At 47.4% G+C, this 21,807-nt stretch overlaps 1 long non-coding RNA gene across 2 annotated transcripts; it reads left to right on the top strand.

The window, feature by feature from the left end:
• The first annotated feature begins 553 nt into the window (after positions 1-553).
• On the top strand, positions 554-20,975 carry LOC146395844 (uncharacterized). 2 transcript variants are annotated; one of them, XR_014829774.1, is made up of 4 exons: positions 669-863; positions 1,347-1,393; positions 17,140-17,214; positions 19,930-20,975. It is a non-coding gene; the product is annotated as an uncharacterized LOC146395844 (long non-coding RNA). The 2 variants fall into 2 exon arrangements; XR_014829773.1 differs by lacking the exons at positions 17,140-17,214; positions 19,930-20,975 and adding an exon at positions 2,300-3,260 and having other exon boundaries at positions 554-863.
• The last annotated feature ends 832 nt before the right edge of the window (positions 20,976-21,807 follow it).

A 21,807-nucleotide genomic window follows, 5' to 3' on the forward strand; every position in this document is an offset into this window, starting at 1 on the left:
TGGTAACCAAGGGCAGCAAAAAAAGCATTGCAGGAACTAAGCCAGTGAGAAATGATGGCTTAGAGCAGAGTGGAAGGGAGGGGAGTGATGAGGACAGACGGACATGACATGAGGCAGAGCCAGGGAGACTACTCTCCTGATTAACTGGCGGTGGCGTGTGACACTCAAGGGCAGCCAGGATGACCTCAGGTATTGGGGTTTGGCTTGGCTTGCCCAAACAACCTTACAAATGGAGTTGCTGGTGTTCCTGCTGTGGCACAACTGGATCAGCGGAGTCTCTGCAGCGGCCAGGACATAAATTCAATCCCTGGCCCCAGAATAGTGGGTTAAAGGATCTGGTGTTGCTGAAGCTGCAGGCATAGGTCTCAGCTGCATCTTGGATCTGCACCCTGACCCAGGAACTCCATATGCCATGGGGTGGGACGACTTAAAAAGGTAAAAAGAAAACAACAACAACAACAAAACAAATGGAATTGCTCTTCACTGAAATGGAAAAAAACTGTAGGAGGAGCCCTTTCTGAGAATAAACACCGGGAGTGAATTTGAAGTGCCTGTTAGATGCCCAAGTGTAAGTGCGGATGCAAAGTGGAAGTGGACTTGTAGGGTGGAGGGAGGGCCGGAGCTGGGAGGCAAGGGGAGTTTCGAATGCTGATGGTACTTAAGGCCGTGAGTGAGTCAGGGTAAGCTCTCGCAGAGGGTGAGCAAGGAACCCAGCCGGGGACCACCACCTTTTACAGAGGTCCGGGAAGGAAGGGAGCAGCCGCCTTGGAGGAGGGGGAAGGGAAGCCAAGGAAGGACAGCATTTAGAGCAAGAAGGAAGGACCAGCTTCAGCTTCGTGGAATGCTGCTGGCATCAGATCGAGGTGAGGACGGAGCTGGGTGCACTGGTGTCGGCCATGCGGCTGTCACTGAGTTGATGCAGCAATGGGAAACAGGGAAACAGAATCCAGGAAGGAGTTTTTGCAGGGAGATGAGATGTGAGAGATTGGAGACCACGCTGCGGAGGAGTTTTCTACTTAGAGGGGCGGACAGGTGGTGAGGAGAGCGATGCTAAGATTTACTTTACTAGAGGAGAGAAGTGCAGCCTATGGGCAAAACGGGAATGGGGATAAGGCAAGTGGAAAAAACCAATCAAGCAGGAAATGGAGAGATCAGAGGGGAGGGGTGTGGTCGTAAGATGAAGTGGGGGAGGGGTGGCCCTGCCAAGGAGCCCGGGAAGCCGAGGGGGGTGGGGAAGCTTTGCTGTGTGACCTCAAACACTCTAGTACTGGGAGCCGCAACTTGGAGGGCTCCCTTCCAGTTGTGTCTATGTTCTTTGGAAAATTGGACTTCATTTTTTTTTTTAGCTGAGAGTGGCGTGTGGGGAGCAATCGATGAGAGCTTGGAAAAGAAGGTGGGTGTACAGTACTTGTCACTTGTCCGGGAAGCGGATGGGGATGGGGGATGCGGCATCTAAGCCAAGTCCGCAGGAAAAGGAGGACCTGCTGTGTGATGCATAGTGTGAAACACGGTTGGATCCGTAGATGAGTTAAGGAATTTAACACAGTCAAGGAATCACTGGCGCTGCATCTACAAAGAGGGAGCCAGCAAGATAGGAGGGGCTGGTCAGAGAGTGGTGTGCTTAACTGAGATGGTGAGGTTTGCAGATGCGGGCGAAAGGGCTTTGTTTGTTTGTTTTCCCGCTCTGACACCCAACAATCCCCTGACACCAACTGTGTGTCCGTGTTTCACCTCAGTTCTGAAGCCCACGGCCCCCAGTAACCATCAGCCCCACAGGTTCAAAGCCTCAGGCTCACAAGACTGGCTCCACTTCAACTATCAGGTCCCCAGCTCACCCACACTTCTCCCAATGTCGCCACAAATCCAAGAGCTCCCACTGCCTCCCCCCAGCCTCAGGTTTGATAATTGGCTAGAATGACTCACAGAGCTCTAGAAAATGCTTGATAAAGGGCCAGGACCCAGCCCCCCTGACCCCCACCCTCCAGGATCCTTTGTTTTGGATCTTGGTGAATTTCTATAACTTAGCCTTTGGGCCATGTTTTCTTTCCTTCCTTCCTTTCTTTTTCCACACTTTAATTCCTTCTCTTATGTTTTAAATTCACCAATAAAGAGTGAGTCCCAGAAACCCCGGGCACCCACCCTAGCTCCAAATAAAAGCAAAACCCCTGTGCCCCTTCCCCACCCCCTCTTTCCAGTCACTCTCTCCCTACCTGAGACCCCAGCCTCAGGAGTGTTGTGTGATTTCCAGGTCTGGTAAGCAATAAACATTTATTTATTTATTTATTTATTTATTTTCCAGGTTTCCTGATGGTTATTGCTAAGGGTGTCTTGCAATCATAATAAGACCTACAAAGGCTGGTCTGACCACAACACTGGCTACTGACAGGTGGAGACAGGCACAGAACAGGGCATAGTACCCTGTTTGTCATCTGGACAATGCCTCTAGCTCCAGGCCGCAGAGGTGACACGCGTGATCTGAGCCCAGTAAATGACCAAGCCTGTCTTTGTTCCCAGTGTTGACTCTCCAGTCACAGATTTAACAAACTTTATCAAGTGTCCCTGCTAGGTGCCAAGCACAGGCAAGGTGGGGGCCCTTCCCCCTTGACCTTGAGGACCACGGTAAAGTGCGCCATCCTCCCAGGGGTCTGATGCCCACCATTCAGCCCAAGACTGGAGGGAAATACTATTTAAAGACAAGCTACGGTGAAAAGCTATGTGAGTTGAGGACTTCTCCTTGTGGCTCAGCAGGTTAAGAACTCAACTAGTATCCATGAGGATGCCGGTTTGATCCCTGGCCTTGCTCAGTGGGTTAATGATCTGGCATTGCTGTGAGCTGTGGTGTAGGTTACAGATGCAGCTTGGATCCCGTGTTGCTGTGGCTGTGGTGTAGGCCAGTGGCTACAGCTCCAATTCAACCCCTAACCTGGGAACTTCCATATGTCTCATGTCAAGATGTGAGTTGAGAACGACAGGTATTTAACTATGGGAACATAGCAGAGCTATTGAAACTTTAAGCCTACGGCCTCATGGCACAGATTCTGCAGATTTCTGTCTGGTGGAATGAGATGGGGAGGGTTGGGGAGGAAGCGAGGAAGGGGAACCAGGTAGCTCTGGGGCTGGATGATGACTTCCCACAGCTTGACAGGGATATGGGTTCTGACTGAACACGTTTGTCAAACTCAACCAACTAACCACTCAGTCTTGGTGCTCTCCACTCTGTCAATTACACTTCAATTAAAGACTGGCAAATGCCAAGTGCAGCTTTGTTTTTACAAGTGCATTCGTTCTAGAAATTAAAAATGAATCAATAGGCCTGGAAGGAGGATCACTTCCATTTGGCCTCAAATTCTCTGGAGAGTTAGAAAACTCCCCAAAGCGCCCAGTAAAGGTGAGGTTTTGATTTCCTGGGTGGGCTCCACATAGTAACAAGACGTCCCAAGTCCAGATGGAACCATCTTTGAAGGCTTTCGTTCAGCCTCCTCAGCTGGTACCATGGGAGAAGGAGCATCCAAGTGGTGGCACTTCCTGCTCACCCAGGGCATGAGCGCAAATCCCTGGGGGAGTCTGCATGGGGGTGGGGGGCAGTCTGGGGGCAGCCCCTAAACCACTGGTGCACCTGAACAGGAGTGGAGGAGAAAGTGTATCCTGTCTTGACTTCCTGGCCAGGTGCAGCCAAAGGTGATGAGCTGGTGTTTCCCTGGGGACAGCCTGGTAGAGTGGGGAGGCCAGGAGCCCCAGCAAGGAGACCTCTCAACCCTCTGAGCCCCGAACACACTGGAAAGGGCAGAGCTGTGCCCACCACCCCACTCCCCGGGCTACAGGAGCATGGCTGTTACTTCCCACGGGAGAGGGACCTCCTGCCTGTCCCTATACTTTTGTATGGCCAGGCCTGGCAGTGAGCAAACAGAGAACACCACCTCCAGAAAAAGGATGGGGTGACGGCCACTTACAAAACTGACGCAGCACTTTACCAGGTAAAAAGCTCTCTCATACTTATTACCTCCATCTCTGCATAAACCTGTGGGAGAAACATGACAGTTCCTGCTTCACAAAATGAGGCCTGTGAGGCTAAAATGCTTCCTGATGTGACAATACCACTGAGTGTGAAATAGGACACAGGCATCCAGGCTGGTGACCAGAACCCCCAGGACAGCAGAACACCAGGGGATGACTAACATTTCTAAGGGACTTCAAATGTTGTCCATCTCATAGTTGCTAATTGCCAGAAACCCATACTCTAAGGAAAAGGGGGGGTGTGGTTTCAGGGGACAGATGACAGAGAAGGCAGAACTTGAGAAGCAGCTTGTGACCATTAATTTTCTGAGGACCTGGCTGGTTGCTGAGATATTTAGTGAAACAATTCTAGATGTTCCTGGGAGGGTGTTTGGGGATGAAATTTACATTTAAATGGGTGGACTTTGATAAAGCAGATTACCCTCCACAATGGAGTGGGCCTCACCCAATCAGCTGAAGGCCTTCACAGAACAGAGACTGATCTCCCTGATCAAGAAGGAATTCTGCCAGCATCCAGACTTAGGACTTAAAGTGCAACATCACCTCTTCCTTGGCTCCTCAGCCTGCTGGTCTACCCCACTAGAATTTTTTTGGACTTGCCAAACCTCCATAATGCTGTGAGCCAATTCCTTAAGCTAAAGAAATGGGTTGCTTCTCTGAAGAACCCTGATGGGTACACATTAAGTCTGAGCAGGTGATGGGGAGGAGGCTAGCAGGCATCCCCAGAGAACCCCACAGGGATGGGCTGTGGTCGTCTAGGCCCTGGAGTAACTGTATCTGGGCTCCAGAATCTTCTGAAGGGGCCTCACACAGGACAGTCCTGGAAAATCCCCAAGCCTCTCGCATCCAGCCCCTTCTCTGAAATTCAGCCAAGGCTGTAGCAGAGGATGGGTTAGCATGATGTGGACCATATGGCCCTGGAACTCTGCACATAACTGACTAAACCAGACACAGAGACAGGCTGGTCAGAGAAACACACAGAAGGGGCTGATGTAAGAGAAGGATGACCTAGGTTCCAGGTCGGGGGAGCAGGGGTAGGAAGTAGGGATTGGGCAGAGGGCGCAGAAGATTGAGGGGACACTCAGGAGGCAGTGACTCAGGGAAGAGCTTCTGTGGAGACCATGGGTGATAAATGTCAGGGTCTCTCTGAAGCCTGGCTGGCCAGTGGCCCAGTGGTTTCCATTGCTTCCTTCCCTCCCATTGTCCATCATAAAAAACCCAGGTTCCCCTGAGCTCACCTGGGCAGAGTGAACACACCTGTTGGGTGAAATAAATCAGGTGACACAGGTAACTTGCCTGGAACCAGCGTCTACACATGCTCAGAGCTGGGTTATCACTCCTAAGATCAGCCTCCCCCACCTCCACAAGACCAGACAGGCTAAGGATATAGAAAGAGAGGTGAAAAAGGAGAGGGGAGGGGCTGGGAGAGAGGGAAGCAGAAGAAACCAGAGCAATGGAAACCTGTTTCACAGAACCTACATCACTGCCCCTATAAGCACAATTTAAAATAACAGGAAAACTTAAATGAACAGGGATCCTCAGCACAGAATCAAGTAAGGACCATGAACCAGGAGTGTGTGATGCCGTAAGGGTACAAGAATCTTGCCGAGTGAGGGCAGTTGTTTAAATGGGTATAATCAAGGGTACAATATTATCTGTATTTGACATATGAGGGAAAAAACTTATTTTTGATTCACAAGTTTCAAGAAAGATTGGATCAAATCTCAGCTGAGGAAAATATGCTGCAAGTTGAATGAATCCCAGGCAGGTATCCCTAAGAATCTTCAGAAGGAAAAGAGCAGGATGTAATTGTGGAGTTTTCATGTTAATCAAAAGAGAGGGGAGTTTTTTTCAGGCTCAAGATCAATGAGAGGAAAGCCATGGTGCCCGAGGTAGGGTGTGTGCAAGTCTCTGTATGACCACTAGAGGGCAACATATCCCATCCTGTGCCAGGACGCCCTCAGCCAGGACAGCTTGTTTGTTGGTGGAAACGGTCCTTTAGGCACAGTACCAGGGATTCCAGGTTTTCTTTTCTCTCTTCTCTCCCTCCCTCTATTTCTTTCTTTCTCTCTTTCTCTCTCTCTTTCTTTCTTCCTTCCTTCCTTCCTTTCTTTCTTCTTCCTTTCTTTTCCATTACTTTTTTTTTTTTTTTTTTTTTTTTGGTCTTTTTGTCTTTTGTTGTTGTTGTTGTTGCTATTTCTTGGGCCGCTCCCGTGGCACATGGAGGTACCCAGGCTAGGGGCTGAATCGGAGCTGTAGCCACCGGCCTACGCCAGAGCCACAGCAACTCGGGATCCGAGCCGCGTCTGCAACCTACACCACAGCTCACGGCAACGACGGATCGTTAACCCACTGAGCAAGGGCAGGGACCGAACCCGCAACCTCATGGTTCTTAGTCGGATTCGTTAACCACTGCGCCACGACGGGAACTCCTCTTTTCCATTACTTTTAAAAGAGAAAGCAGTTTTAGAGAAAACTAAGAAATTCCAAATCCAAGGAAGAAACCTAAGTTAGCCAAAAAGTGCACATGGACCTGGCACTGCCCACCACAATCTCCTTTGCCTAAAGAACCTCAGGTTCTGGCCACCTGACAACCACATCCTTCAGAACTGTGCTTCCCAAATGTTCCCTGGTGAAAACCTTTTTGTGTGTGTGTATGCCAATCTGTCAAAATTTTTAAAGGCATCCAAATAATTAGTCATATATATATATATATATCTTTATTATAAGATTCAACAAGCATAAATTTGTGTTTCAGTAAACATCAGAACAAAGCACACAGAAAAAAGGAAAATATTCTCTTCGCCCATTGTCCATCTGAAGGGTGCTTATAGCACTGAGCACTGACAATCAGTGTTCTGTTTGTACTTCTGTTTTTCCATAATTGTCATTAAACCAAAGTTAGGTGTGAAGTATTGATTACCCCGCAGGAAAAGTCTATGAACATTTTGGATGAACTCTGCCTCCCTCCAGAGGTAAAGTTTGCTTCTTGCCTGTTAATTAATGTATCCAGGTCAGGACACAGGGAACATTGTGCATCTAAATTATTTCTGTGCTTTGTTTTGCTAACATTTATAAGGCAAAACAGTCTCATGGGGATATCCATAGACATGAAAGAGCAAATATTAAAGACAATGAACTCTTCAACAAACTCAGTCTTCACTTTTAGCTTTTATGCAAAATGAAGAAAGTGACTCCATATTTTTAGATTTTGTCTTCATCCTTCCCTCGCTTCCAACAGACAGTGGTTTACTGCTAATTAACCTCCCACAGAAGAAACAGACTCTGGATCTACATTTCCTACACCTGGATTTGATTTGAAGGAATTTAAAATTCGAATACTCTACCCACATCATAGACTATTCACTACTGTGCAGTTGATTCATTTTTTTTTTATTTCTTCTTGCTTTTTAGGGCCATACCCACAGCCTATGGAAGTTCCCAGGCTAGGGCTCAAATCTTAGCTGCAGCTGCCAACCTCTGCCACAGCCACAGCAATGCCAGATCCAAACTGTGTGTGCGACCTACACCACAGCTCATGGCAACACTGGATCCTCAACCTACTGAGCGAGGCCAGGGATCAAACCCGTATTCTCATGGATACTAGTGATGTTTATTTTCTGCTGCACCACAATGGCAACTCCGTGTGAAGTTAATTGTTGACAAGCACCTTCAGAGTCTGCAGAACTCTTAACAGCATTTCTTTCATTCTTGCCCTTTGTTCTCACATCTTCATTGCCTGAAAGTATTAAGATTGTGAAAAGCATTGCCTGGACCTGGAATAAGCAGTTCTGGCTGGTCAAGGGGCAGTTTTAAGATCCTGTGACAACATTTATTTAACTTACAGAAAAGTGAAGCATTTCGCTGGTTAAACGTCTCAGCAGAAGTTTTTCCCGTGACACTGGCATGGTGGTTTATGATCTTTGAGATTCTCAACTTGTAAAACCAATCACTTTAAATCTCCCACTTTAGTCCTTACATACCTGCACCTCTGCTGAAATAATGCAATTGTTCCTGAAGGGAGAGAGAGTCTATTTCTGTTTAGATAGGAGGGACAAGTATGTACTTCTGCTTCTCAGAGGGGACAGCCTTACATCTCAGGGAATGGAGAAGGCAGACTGTGACTTTTGCTCATTAAGAAAAAAAAGAATACTTAATTTAATGTAAAAAAATATATGACTTAATTAACTCTGGAAGTGATGTCAACTTGACTTTCTTCTCTAACTGAAATAACCTTTCTTGGAAGTTTCCAGGGGCCTAGTCTGCCTTTTTTTCTCCTTTCACAAGAACGTTTTAAACTCTACCATCATTTTGCTTTGTCACCAGCCTGTATAAAATCCAGAAGGTGTGTTTTTGGGGTTTGGTTTCTGTTTGAAGTTTTTTGACCTTGATGTGGACTCTGAAGCTGTGGGTGAGTCTGAAGTCTGCCAGGTAGAGAAGGTGGCAGTACTGTTTCTGAAACCGTGTTCCTACTCCTGAAACACTGGCCCTCAGTAACCAACACTTGGGTGTGCGCTGGGGATCTAGAAAACACTGTTTGCATTCTACCAGAAATATTCAAATGGTAACAGTCTCAGAGTTCCCTTGAGGCATAGTGGGTTAGGGATCCATCGCTGACACCGCAGCAGCTCTGTTCACTGCTGGGGTGCAGGAACTTCTACCTGCTATGGGTGTAAGCCAAAAAAAATACAAATGGTAACAGTCTTGACAATTGTATTTTTACTTCTCATGAAGTTGTAGGTATGTGTGGTGCATGTGCATACCTTTGTGGATGTTTTGCACCTGTGTAGGGCGCTGTATGTGCACGTGTGCATGTGTGTGTGCACCTGCGTGGGTGCTGTGTGTATGTGTGCTCCTATGTAGGTGCATGTATGCGCATGTCTTTGTGTGTGTGTGTGCACCTACGTGGACCCCTTCTGTGTGTGTGAGTTTTCCTCCCTGGTGACAGGTGATGGGACCAGGCTTCCCCATGAAACTGACAGCACTAATGGCCTGAACTTAGCCAGAACCACAGATTGAGACTTGAACACATGGTTTTAAATTAGAATCTCTCACCCTGTGTCTGGACTCACTGAGGTTCAGGTCCTTCATGCCTCCGTGCAGAAGGAATCCAGTGACAGACAAAGTGATAGACAAGAAATAGATTTATTAAGATAGGATGCTTGTGAGAGATGCAAGCAGGCAGGCAGGGAAGCTCTGCCCCGAGGATCTGATGGACTACAGTTTTATCATCCAAGGCAAGTGGGGGTTGGAAAAGCCTGCCTCTTCCTTTCTGGGAGTAGTGGTTTCTCCTTGGTATCCAGTAAGGTGTGTGTTCAATCACCAGAAGGGCGGTTCTCAAACTCCTGCCCTTAGTCTGAATCTGAATGCAGGCCGCATCCCATCCCCCACCCAAAGACATGAGGCAATTCTCACACCTCCACTAGTCAAGCAAGCCTGCCTTGTTCTGATGGCTTTCCTGAGCAATTTATTAACTTACAGTGATCTCCCAAACCCCGCTGGGTTTCCTTCTCTATGTATGATCCTTTATTGGGACTGCTACAAACACCTGTGCCTATTCCATCCCTATCACCCCCACACCCCCAGAGAGCTCTGGCCCTCACTCTGTGCAGGTCTCAGCACACATGCTCCCTCCTGTAGACCTTTCCCTGACCAACCCCAATCCAAGTCCTCCTCCATCCTTTATGCTACCTGCTTCTTCTCACATGCCGATCCTTTCTTCCACACACACGCATATGTGGCCAGTTGCGCTCGTCCATCTCTCCCTCGAGATTAATCTCTTCTACTAAGTGAAAGTTCTAGTGTCAAACAACTATGCTTGTCCTTAAATCACCTGAGTAGACTCAGAAATACAGAGCCAGCGCGAGCACCACAGGGCACTCACCAGGGCCTGTCCAACCGACTGGAGTGTCCTCTGCTGGGCTGCAGCCACCCTGCTGCTGCCTGGGCCCTGGAGGGAGAAGGCCTGGCTCACAGAGTCTGAGAAACCTACCATCTCCCCACAGCCTCCACTCCTGGAGCCATTAGCAAACTGACCCAGGCTACACAGGCAGAGGATGGGGTTAGGGGTCCCTGGAGACAGCCCCACACCTTCCACTCACAGCTGACCCCAAGTTGAGAAGCGTTCTGGACACACAGCAAGAATGTCAGTTCATATCTTGGAATGAACAGACCAACCAGCAAAGAAGCAGTGACAATTAGGTTCAACGGCACCAGCAAATATTAAGGAACATGATGGCAAACAACTGAAAATCATATTTGGCTCTTAAAGAGTAATTCATGGAACATTTATTCAAATGGACACACTCCTTGTTAACACATTGCAGCCCTCAGGGCACAGCAGACTTCTGTATGAGAGATTTACCCCAGGGTTGCATGTAACACCTGGTGATGGCTTATGGCTCAGAGAACAGCAGGAACATCTCTGGCTTCACCCTTGACCCTTATCAGGCCCTGTCTTGGCCAGGCCCTGTTTACTGTCCCCACTGCTGCCTGCAGGTTTTGGCTGTTGGGAGGGCAGGGCTAAGCCTCAGCCCGGCCTGGATGAGAAGCTCAGTAACTGTTTGTTGATGAGTAAAAGGAAGGAGATCCATGTGTGGTCTGCTCTTCTGCTAATTATCTTTCACAAGATCAAGCCCACAGCATCCTGGTTGTTTCCATGTTGTACAATGAACATAAGCTCCAGGAACCCAGGCAGGCTGTGGCAGAGAGGGCAGGACAGGGTCATAGCACGTGGGGACAGGATAATAAACCTTGGAGGTGAAAGGTGTAACCTTTCTTCTCCTCCCAGGGTTTCTCAGCCTTAGTGCTGTTGACACTTTGGGTGGGTAGTCCTTTGTTGTGAGAGCTGTTCTGTGCACTATACAATGCTTAGCAGTGCCCTGGGCTGTTACATGCCATAAACACCTCCCTCCCACACCCCTCCCAGTCATGACAAAAATGTCTCCAGAAATTTCCAAATGTCCCCTGGGAGGCAAAACTGACCCCCATTGAAAATCACTGTTCCAACTCAATCCTAGAAGAGGTCATGTATTAGAAATAGGACTTTGCATTATTTGGCTAGAGGTGCAGCTATAGAAAGACAAATGTGGTAAAGTTGAGATGATCATTTTTACAATTTGAGTATCTCCAAGATCATGAACAACTGTCACTACATGTGAGTCATAGTGTCATCAAGAGGGAAAGTTCTGTCAAACACAAACTATCTGGTCCCTCTTCCTACTCCTCCACTGGCCACGTCGGAGGATAGGCAGCTTCCAGGAAAACCAAGATCCCTGCTCTGACCAGGTAGTCAACAGGTATTGACAACAAGTAACTTATCTTAACACCTTCACCTGAAAATGGAACCCTCTGCTTCTTCTGCCAACACATGTTCCATCCCCGCCTGGTCACAAAGGCAGTCGTCACCAGGGTCCTCCCTCCTCCATGACATGGGCAACCTTTGTCTTGAAGTTCCCCCGCCCAGGTTCTTGAGGACTGCTTTTTCTCCCAGAGTCCGATGCCACACAAATGGCCCAGAACCAAAATATATTGTCATCTCCTTCTCTCACTACTGGTAAACTCTTGAGCTTCTCGGAGGCTGACAAAAGCCTATCCTTCAGACCAAAGGAGAAAGAAAGACCCTGGACCAAGGTGAAATGACAGAACAACAATCAGCTTTAGGTAGGGGGACAGATAGCTTCAAGCTTGGGCCACTACCTTTGGAATGCCCACTTGAGTGCTGAACCATTTTCTTTATAAGAGCTTGTGTTTCACTAAAATCTGCCCCTTGCTCCAAGTCTGGCCACCACAATAGTCAAGAAAAGCTGCATTTGCTTTCTGATGGTAATGACCACTTCCACACATAAATCGCTATCATATCGTGCCTTTATCCTAAACTATCTTGTGAGCTGGACTTCCTGACTCTTCTTACCCCTGAACAATGGGGAAACCTGAGCTTCGGGAAGTTTAGATGATGGTGTTGCCCAAGATTGAACAGCGGGGTCAGCAGTAAAGCAGTTACTGAAGCTCAATCTTAGACTTTCTAATGACACAGTACAGCTGCCTTTCCTCAGCAAACCCTCCCAACACTTAAGAGGGTAGCCCCCTCCCCTGAGTGGCAGTTGCCCTGGCACCGGCCCTCCATCTCTTCAAGGGAGGGTGGCCAGGTGCACGCGCGCGCATGTGCGCGTGCGGGGGGGGGGGAGGGGGGGGAGAAAGGGTGTCGAGGCAGGGGCGGGGCTTGGCTTAGCTGGAGGCATACAGGTCAGGGTGGGAGGATGGCTCCAGGCGACCAGGTCCGACCAGTCCTTCTAGCTTTTTCTGGAAGCCTAGGCTCTGAGGGCTAAGAGAAAACACCAGGGCTGCCTGGAGAAAAGTCACAGGGGACTCAGCCTGCCTTCACCTGGAGGAAGACACCCGGGGTTCTCCCAGTGGAGGGGCTAAACTGTGGCTCTCCTCCTGCATGGCAGTCACCCGGCCTCTACACTGCTGTTTAGAAAATGAATTGCATAAGGGACTGTGTCCTTTCTGCAGCACAGGCAGGACAGTAGGTTTAGAAAACCCCCTGAACCTTGCCAGAAGCTCTACAAAGCATAAGGACACACAGCCTTTCCAGCACCTCCCAGAGCCAACACCTCACCAGAGACCGGGTTCTTCCCTGGGCCCCTCATGCCAGGAGGCAGGGGCTATGGGTACTGTTATTACCCCCCGGTTTACAGGGAGGAAACTGAGGCTTGAAAATCCAAGTAACTTGCCCTGGGTAGCCAAGCCTGTTGGTCCACCTTGCTGTACCGACATCCTGCCTGGTCCCCATGGCAGAAATGCTACCGGAGGGAGGGAGGTTACAGCCTCAAAGTGCAAGAAGGAAAGGACTTTAGAAATTGTATGGCCCAAACTTGTTCTTTTTTTTTTTTTTTAAATTAAATTTTATCAGAGGAGTTCCCGTCATGGCGCAGTGGAAACAAATCCGACTAGAAACCATGAGGTTGAGGGTTCGATCCCTGGTCTCACTCAGTGGGTTAAGAATCTGGCATTGCTGTGAGCTTTGGTATAGCTCGTGGACACGGCCAGGATCTGGCATCGCTGTGGCTGGGGCATAGGCTGGCAGCTGTAGCTCTGATTGGACTCCTAGCCTGGGAACCTCCATATGTTGTGGGTGCAGCCCTGAAAAAGACAAAAAAAGATTTAAAAAATTAAAAAAAATTTGTTGGAGTATAGTTGACTTGCAATATTTTGTTGGTTTCACATGTTCAGCAAAATGATTCAGTTATACATATACACACATCCATTTTTTCAGATTTTTTTCCCATATAGGTTATTACACAGTATTGAGTAGATTTCCCTGTGTTATATAGTAGGTCCTTGTTACTTATCTATTTTATATATAGTCATGTATACAATTAATCCTAATTTCCTGCTTTATCCCTCCCCCCATTGTTAGTCCTTTGGTAACCTTAAGTCCAAATTCCTTCTTAATAAGCAAGAAACCAAGCCCCAGGGGACTCTGTGAAGATTCTGATTGGACCCTTATTGGAGAATCCACCTTGTTTTTCTAGAACAGTAGGAAGTGCCCAGCAGCTTCTGCTGTGGAGATAATACAGTGTCCCATGACTAGAGAGCCTGGCTCGTGGATAACAGGCAGATGGTGTGCAAGGAATTTGAGAAATCAAACCAAACAGCAAGAATTTGGGAGTTTTTCCAGCTCACTCTACACCTGAGGGCCGTTATGGGTGTTCCTAGAAAGGTGCTCCCTAATCTGGCACAAGGTGGATACGTGATAAATATTTGTTAAATAACAACAGAAAAAAGGAAGCCTGGCTGGAAGCCAGTGTACTTACTGCAGGCATGTAATGATTCACTGAGGGGTGAGGACCCAGCACCCAGAGTCCAGCCTTGACCTTCCACGAACTTAGCAAACAGGGAAGCAGCTGTGGGAATATGTCGGGGAGGCGGTATACCCCCCTTTTCCTGCTTAGACAGCTATTACATTACCTTTCGAACACACTTCACTTTCAACATTGTGGAAAAAAAAATAAAACTTGGTCTGGTTCTGATCACTCGGCGAGGAAGTGGGATTTTGAAGTCTATAGGTGGAGGTCCTTAAGGTGGATGGTGGTGGCTGCAAAATAGTGCAGATATCCTTAAAGCCACTGAATTGTACACAAAAATGTTTAGAGTGGTAAATATATATAACACAAATTTGGAAAAAATATTTTTGTAGAGCAAAAACCTTTTGGTGGTTTCCCATTGTCCCCGGAAAAAGTCCCAAATTCTCAGCAGGGCTTCCTAGGCATTACAGAGCCCTCCCACCTGCTGCCTCATCCCTCCCCATCCCCCTGTCACTCTCCAGCTCTCCCAGTGTCACACCTCTCTGTCAGTTACCTAAATGGAATGCCAGTCAGCCCTGTGCCCTTACCCCATCTCTCCCTGCACCGCTCTTTTTGCGTGAACAAGCTCTGCTCCTCTTTTAAATCTCAGCCTCAAAAATCCCATGCTCTGAAGGGACTAATCTCACACCCAAAGGAGGTCAGAGACTCTGGGGTCCCATGGATGCTTCAAGATGTTCCTCTTGCAAATAATTTTTTTTTCCTGTTAGGGCCGCACCCGCGGCAAATGTAAGTTCCCAGGTTTGGGATTGAATCAGAATTGCAGCTGCTGGCCTATGCCACAGTCATGCCCACAGCAGCATCAAATCCGAGCTACATCTGTGACCTATTCCACAGCTTGTGGCAGCACGAGATTCTTAACCCACTGAGCAAGGCCAGGAATTGAACCCGCATCCTCATGGATACTACTCTGGTTCTTTACCTGCTGAGCCACAACGGATACTCCTTGCAGAGAATTTAATACATGTAAAATTATTTCACATTTGTGTGCCAGGCTAACGATGGAAGCTTGTGTCTGTCCTATCCATCTTTTTTCCTGTGTGTGTGTGCCAGGCTTAGCATTGACAAAAAGCCTTCCAAGCATATTGCCTGAATGGATAAAGCTGTGATATTTAGATTGTAACCCAGAGTCTAAGCTCTTCCCTCTACACAGTGTTGACTCTGAAAAGTCCCTTAGGTGCTCTCAGTGCTCTCCTAAAGCAAAAGTGGGAAGCCAGTGAGGTGGGTCTACTGCTAACCACCCCCCACCTGAAGTCAGAGCTCATCACTTTCCCCATAGCTCCCATAGGGGATTCTAGGGCCACTATTTGATCCAGCCATGGGGATAGCTATGTTTTCATGAACCTTTGAGCTCTTTGAGGATGGGAACCAGCTCTTTATTCATCTTTGCAAACCCCCAAGCCTAGTCCAGCACCTCTCATAGGGAAGATGCTTATTAGTAATATTGGCTGAAGAAATAAATCAGTATCCTGATTCTGCTTCTTGTGGGAAAAGGGGATAAGTAATTCCCCAAAAGCCACTCCATAAAGCTGCTGTAAGCATGGAAATGAGATGAGGTGTTTCCTTAATTTAGAAATACACACTGAGGGGAGTTCCCATCGTGGCTCAGCGGGTTAAGAAACCAACATAGAGTTCCTGAGGATGTGGGTTCATTCCCAGGCCTGGCTCAGTGGCTTAAGGATCTAGAGTTGCTGTGGCTGTGGTGTAGGCTGGCAGCTGCAGCTCTGATTCAATCCCTAGCCTAGGAACCTTCATTTGCCGAAAACAGGTGCAGCCCTAAAAAGAAAAATAAAAAAGAAATACCACTGAATGCAAGATGCACATTTTTTTTGGTGGGGGGAGGGAGGAAGGTCACATTCATTATTAACATTATCATGCTATCATTTATTATATTTATATTATTATTCACGATCTATTGTAAGATTCAACTCAACTTCAAAATGCTAGAATGAAGAAGTGTGCACTGGCGAATCTGCCAACTACATCAAATGTGTGAGGGCACAAAGCACACAGCATTGCCTGGGTTTTGGTTATGTGGGGAGTGTGTTAAAAAGATAAATCCTAGGAATTCCCACTGTGGTGCAGCGGGTTAAGAATCTGGTATTGCCAGAGCTGTGGTGTAGTTTGCAGCTATGGCACATATTTGGTCCATGGCCCAGGAACTTCCATAAGCCAAGGGTCAGTCGAAGAAGAGAAAAGAAAGATCCTGGTGTTTCACTGTTTTCAGGTCTCATTCAGGAGCTAGTCAGTAAAGGAGTCCAGGTGATTCTAGTTTGGAAACTCTTCCCTAAAAAAACCCCCATGAAATTCACCCTCTTCTTTTACCATATGGGAAACTGAGGATGTCAGAGAACCTGTAACTTAGGAGACCACACACGCCCGGGGGTACATAAGCCCTAATTCAGGAGGCCCCACCTCTTCATCATGGAGGTCCCCGATCAGACCATCCTGCCTCCTTCTGGCTCCGGCTCAGGCTTTCCCAGATCCTGGTGACTTTGACAGTCTCAGACTTCTGACATCATTAGTTATCCTCACTTCTGGAAAGTCACCAATTACCTGTGGGGAGAGCCTGTTCTAGCAGGAAGAGATCTGGGGGGATTTCTGATGGGAATGGATGGTTGTACACACAAAACTCGTTCTACTTCCTTTAGGGTCTGGTAACTCTTTTGCTCCACACCTCAAATAAACTGGATGAACAAACCATTCTTCAGTTTCTGGGGTGCTTCCAACTCCTTTTTCTAAAAATAATGTTCATGCTAAATGTCACCCTGGCAGGTAGTCATCCACGGGCAGGCGTGGTTTGCTGTTATGAAACAAAAGCAGGTCCCCCCTGGACGAAGACCTTGGAGAGTCCTGTGCACTCAGATTCTGAGATACTAAGGCCAACTTCAAGGTGAAAAGACTTTATGGCCTCTCTGGACAGCCCCATACTTCCTAGCCAGATGGGGGAGTCCAGATTCTAGCACCTGGCTGATGAAAACATGGTCAGTGAAACTCTCTAACTGAATGTTTCCAGTGGACCCAGAAACTCTCCAGAGAAAATTCTGGAAACCCAGCTCAGACGGCATGAGGCCACAGTTCTAACCGGGAGTCAGGGGCCTTTCTGGGCGTGACTGTGGAAAGGCGATGCCCATGCTCGGCATGCAGCCTCCACTGCAGGCTCTGCTCTCAGTGCCAAGTGTCAGTGAGGCTGCGGATGCAGGAAGGGGGCAAGTAGGTTATGATCCTGACAAGGGACCTTTTCTGTGTTTGTATCCAGTGAGCACACTGCCCAACATTCAGCTCTGGAAATGCGAGCCAGAGGCACTGGAACGCCCTGGAGCGGGGGTGGAAGGTAAGCACATCCATTCTTGCTTAGCCATCTCTGAGGTCTACCCTATGAAGGGGAGGGGCAGGGCAGGAGGGCAGAAAAGAGAGGAGGTTGTTTATTAGAGATTTTTCTGGATTGTAGAATTACTACCAATCTGTGTCCCTTCACAGTGCACTGCAATATTATTCAGCCTTGAAAAGTGGGGAGGAGTTCCATTTGGCTCAGTGGGTTATAAACTCAACTAGTATCCATGAGGATGCGGGTTCGATCCCTGGCCTCCTTAGTGGGTTAAGGATCTGGTGTTGCCATGAGCTATGGTATAGGTCGCAAGCGTGGCTTGGATACAAATTGCTGTGACTGTGGTACAGACAGGCAGCTTTAGCTCTGATTCAACCCCTAACCTGGGAACTTCCATATGCTGCAGGTGCAGCCCTAAAAAGTAAAAAAAAAAAAAAAAAAAAAAAAAAAAATGGAGTGGAGAATTCTGACACACGAGACAACAGGGATGAATCTTGAATTACACTACATGAAAGAAGCCAGTCACGAGAGGACCAAATACTATGTGCTTCCACTCATAGGAGGCATTTAGAGTCATCGGAGTCTGCGACAGAGACTGGAGTGGTGGTGGCCCCACTGGCTAGAGGGGGAGTCACTGTTTAAGTGGCAGAGTTTGACTTTGGGAAGAGGAGCAATTCGGGAGGAGGATGGTTGTCAGGGTTGCATGATGGTGCCAATGCACTTTAATGCCAATGAGCTGGATATTTAAACATGGTTACACCGGTAAATTTTATGGTATGTATAGGTTACCACAACTTTTGAAAAATAAGTAATTTTATACAACAGAAAAATCAACAAGAACCTACTGTATAGCCCAGGGAACCCTACTTAATATTCTGTCACAGTCTATATAATCTGAAAAAAATGGATATATATGTAGATGTATAACTGAATCCTTTCCTGTACACCTGAAGCTAACACAACATTCTAAATCAACTATATGCCAATGTAAAAAATATTAAATGAAAAAATGCACACTGAGGTATATGGAATGATTGGCCAATGGGAACCTGCTCTCTTGCACAGAGAACTCCCTGTGATAATCTATGTTCGGAAAGATCTGAGAGAGTTGGATTGTGTATACGTATAACTGAATCACTTTGCTGTACAGCACAAATGATCATAACATTTTAAATCAACTCTACTTCAATAAAACTTAAAAAATTAAAGATTTAAAAATAATAACAAAAACAAAAGTAACTTTTCCAAAAGTATTCCACTGTAGATAGAATACAGACAAATTGTCAATGCATTATAAAAATGAAGTTGATCCAATCATAAGGAAAGATGTGCAAATGAGGAGTTCCCATTGTGGCGCAGGGGAAACGAATCTGACTAGGATCCATGAGGACACAGGTTTGATCCCTGGCCTTACTCAGTGGGTTAAGGATTCGGTATTTTGGTGAGCTGTGGTATAGGTCACAGACACAGCTCTGATCCTGTGTGGCTATGGCTGTGGCGTAGGTCAGCTGCTGTAGCTCCAATTTGGCCCCTAGTCTGGGAGCCTCCATATGCTGAGGGTCTGGCCCTAAAGAGACAAAAAAAAAAAAAAAAAAAAAAAAAAAAAAAAAAAAAAAAAGAAAAGGATTGAGAACTTTGTCTAGATACTCATGTTGCAATAGAACAAAGGGTGGGGAAAAAATGTAATTGTAATGTATACATGTAAGGATAACTTGATCCCCTTGCTGTACAGTGGGAAAATAAAAAAAAAAAAATGAAGAAAGATGTCCAAATGAAAAGTGGAAATCAATTGAGCTGCAGACCAGGATTACATGATTACATTACACTCCCTCTAAAACACACACATATGGAGTTCCCATCATGGCTCCCTGGAGACGAATCTGACTAGGAACCATGAAGTTGCGGGTTCTATCCCTGGCCTCAATCAGTGGGTTAAGAATCTGGCATTGCAGTGAGCTGTGATGTAGGTCGCAGACAGGGCTCGGATCCTGTGTTGCTGTGGCTGTGGTGTAGACCAGCAGCTATAGCTCTGATTTGACCCCTAGCCTGGGAACCTCCATATGGTGAGGGTGTGGCCCTAAAAAGCAAAAAAAAAAAAAAAAAAAAAAAACCCCAAACAAACATACACACACACATACAGAGATGCAGTGGAGAGACACCCCTGTGTGGCAACCAAATTGTTAGCCATCCCAATTTTTTTTTTTTTTTTTTTTGCTTTTTAGGGCCACATGTGTGGCATATGGGAGTTCCCAGCCTAGGGGTCAAATTGGAGCTACAGCTGCCAGCCTATGCCACAGACACAGCAATGCGAGATCCAAGCCATGTTTGTGACCTACACCACAGCTCATGACAACACTGGGTCCTTAACCCACTGAGTGAGGCCAGGGATCAAACCTCATCCTTATGCATACTAGTCGAGTTCTTAACCAGCTGAGCCACAAAGGGAACTCCCAACCATCCTGACTTCTGAGAGAAGTAGAATTCCAGGCCACTTTCACTTCCTGTTGATACATGTCAATATTATTTCAGCTTTTTGCCACATGGGTATTGCTTTTGAAAATAAAACCAACAGCAGGGAAGACATCCAAGACAGGTCTTCTCCATACAGTTGGCTTCTGCCCAGTGCCTGAGGTCCCTCAGGATGGCTGTGCTACACTGATGCCCCAAGTTTGGTTTAGGATTGACCCCAGATGAACTGTTTCTTATTCTCTGCCCTCTCAGGTGCGTTGTCTGGGCCAGTGGGGATAACAGTGCCTTCAGAGTGTGAGAAAGAAGAGAATAGGAGCTGCAAGAACCAACATATTGAACCCTCCCCGACTGTCAGTTCTTGTCCAGGCACAAACGTATTCCAGCCACACAGTCGTGTAGGGTGGCATCCACTCATCTTTCCCAGGGAAGAGAAGGGCAGCTTAATGCCCTGTCCAGAATAATCAGAATTAAAACAGAGAGTGTGAATACAGGTGGTCCTTCCTCTAGGTGGGGGCACAGAATTGAAATCCAGCACACCTGACTCAGGAGCTGATCCAGGTCCCTTGGTGCCCGCCAGCCCCTGCACAGGTTTTATAGATGCAGGCACAGGTGTGGGTTCCATGGCACCTGGCCGAAGTGGGGATTGCTCAGTCAGGCACTGTCCCGTCCTGGTCCAGCATCCACCATCCATAGCTGAGATTGACTGGACAGGGTCCCCGAGTGGGGCCTGAAACTAGCCAGGAACCCACAGTGTCTGATTTGATCTTCTGGAGGCGGGTGCTACCAGCCCCCCTTCCCTTGTCGCCCTCCCCGCTGTGTACCAAGTATTATGCTCACAGGTGTGATAAACACCTGACACAACAGCTCCTGCCTCAGGGAAGTGGCCACCACGTGGCCTGAGAGGCAGACATGGCCTAGACCAGCAGGCCAAGGACATGACCTCGGCTGACTGTGACCAAGGTCAGGTGCCAGTGGGGGAACAAGGGGAGGCATTGGGAATTCTGGGGCACATACAGCCTCAAAGCAAACAGTGACATCCACTCATGGAATAATCAGAATTAAGACGTATAGTATGAATATAGGCAGCATATCTTCACCATCTTCCCCATCCCCCACCCCCCGAATCCCCTTCCCCTTCCCAGAGTAATACTTGGTAACATCTGGTGATTTTGCTTTTAGACTCTGGGGTCCCCCCAATACTTACAGATATGAATGTGCACGAATACATAGATTTTCTTTTTCTCCCCGCCCCCGCCCCCATGAATGTGAATGAGCTTAAATCTTAAGTTCTCCCTGAAGAGGACCTGATACATGCTCTCTATGGTGTGTTAATGATTACTGTCCCTCAGAACATAATCAATGCAAGCCTTCCAGAGGTGGCCCCAAACTAGAGGCCCTGAGGCTGCTTTCAGGCACAGTAGGACAATGGGTATAGCTGCTAGTCAACCCACATAAGGAGGTAAATTGAGACAAGACAGAATTGTCAAAAAGGAGTTCCCATTGTGGCTCGGCAGGTTGAGAACCTGACATAGTGTCCATGAGGATGCAAGTTCAATCCCTGGCCTTCCTCAGGGCCACCCCCCTCCCCTTGGGTTAAGGATCAGGTGTTGCTGCAAGCTGCAACATAAGGAGCAGATGTGGCTCGGATCCCGTGTTGCTGTGGCTGTGGTATAGGCCAGCAATCGCAGCTCCCATTCGAGCACTAGCCTGGGAACTTCCATATGCGGCCCGAAAAAAAAAAAAAAAAAAAAAAAAACCTGTCAAAAAGATGAGTTTATTCAGGAATAGAAGAGGAACTGAAATTCAGGACACATAGGATGTAGCAATCCATGAGGGTGTCAGTTAAGGGTGTGGGATAGGCTGTATTTATGGGCAGGAAATATAAAGAAGGGAAAGTCCAGTTAGAGTCTATTAAAATAAAAATAATTTTTTTAAAAAAACAGACAGCAGCCCTGAAAGTCCCCTGAGCAGACAAAACCAGTCCAGGCAGGCAAACAAAGTGCCATCAGGCCTATTTTCCGAAATCAGCCCAACCCAGGTTGTTTCCTTTTCATAGCTCCAGAAATCATAAGCAAACTTTCCAAGACTGATATGAGGCAATCCCTGACCAAGTCCCCATCATTTGAGAAA

Source organism: Sus scrofa, chromosome 15 (assembly GCF_054392235.1).
Source record: "Sus scrofa isolate SSC_HxYL_T2T_F1_AM1 chromosome 15, Sscrofa_HxYL_maternal_Yorkshire_Landrace_v2.0, whole genome shotgun sequence".
Classification (NCBI taxonomy): domain Eukaryota; kingdom Metazoa; phylum Chordata; class Mammalia; order Artiodactyla; family Suidae; genus Sus; species Sus scrofa.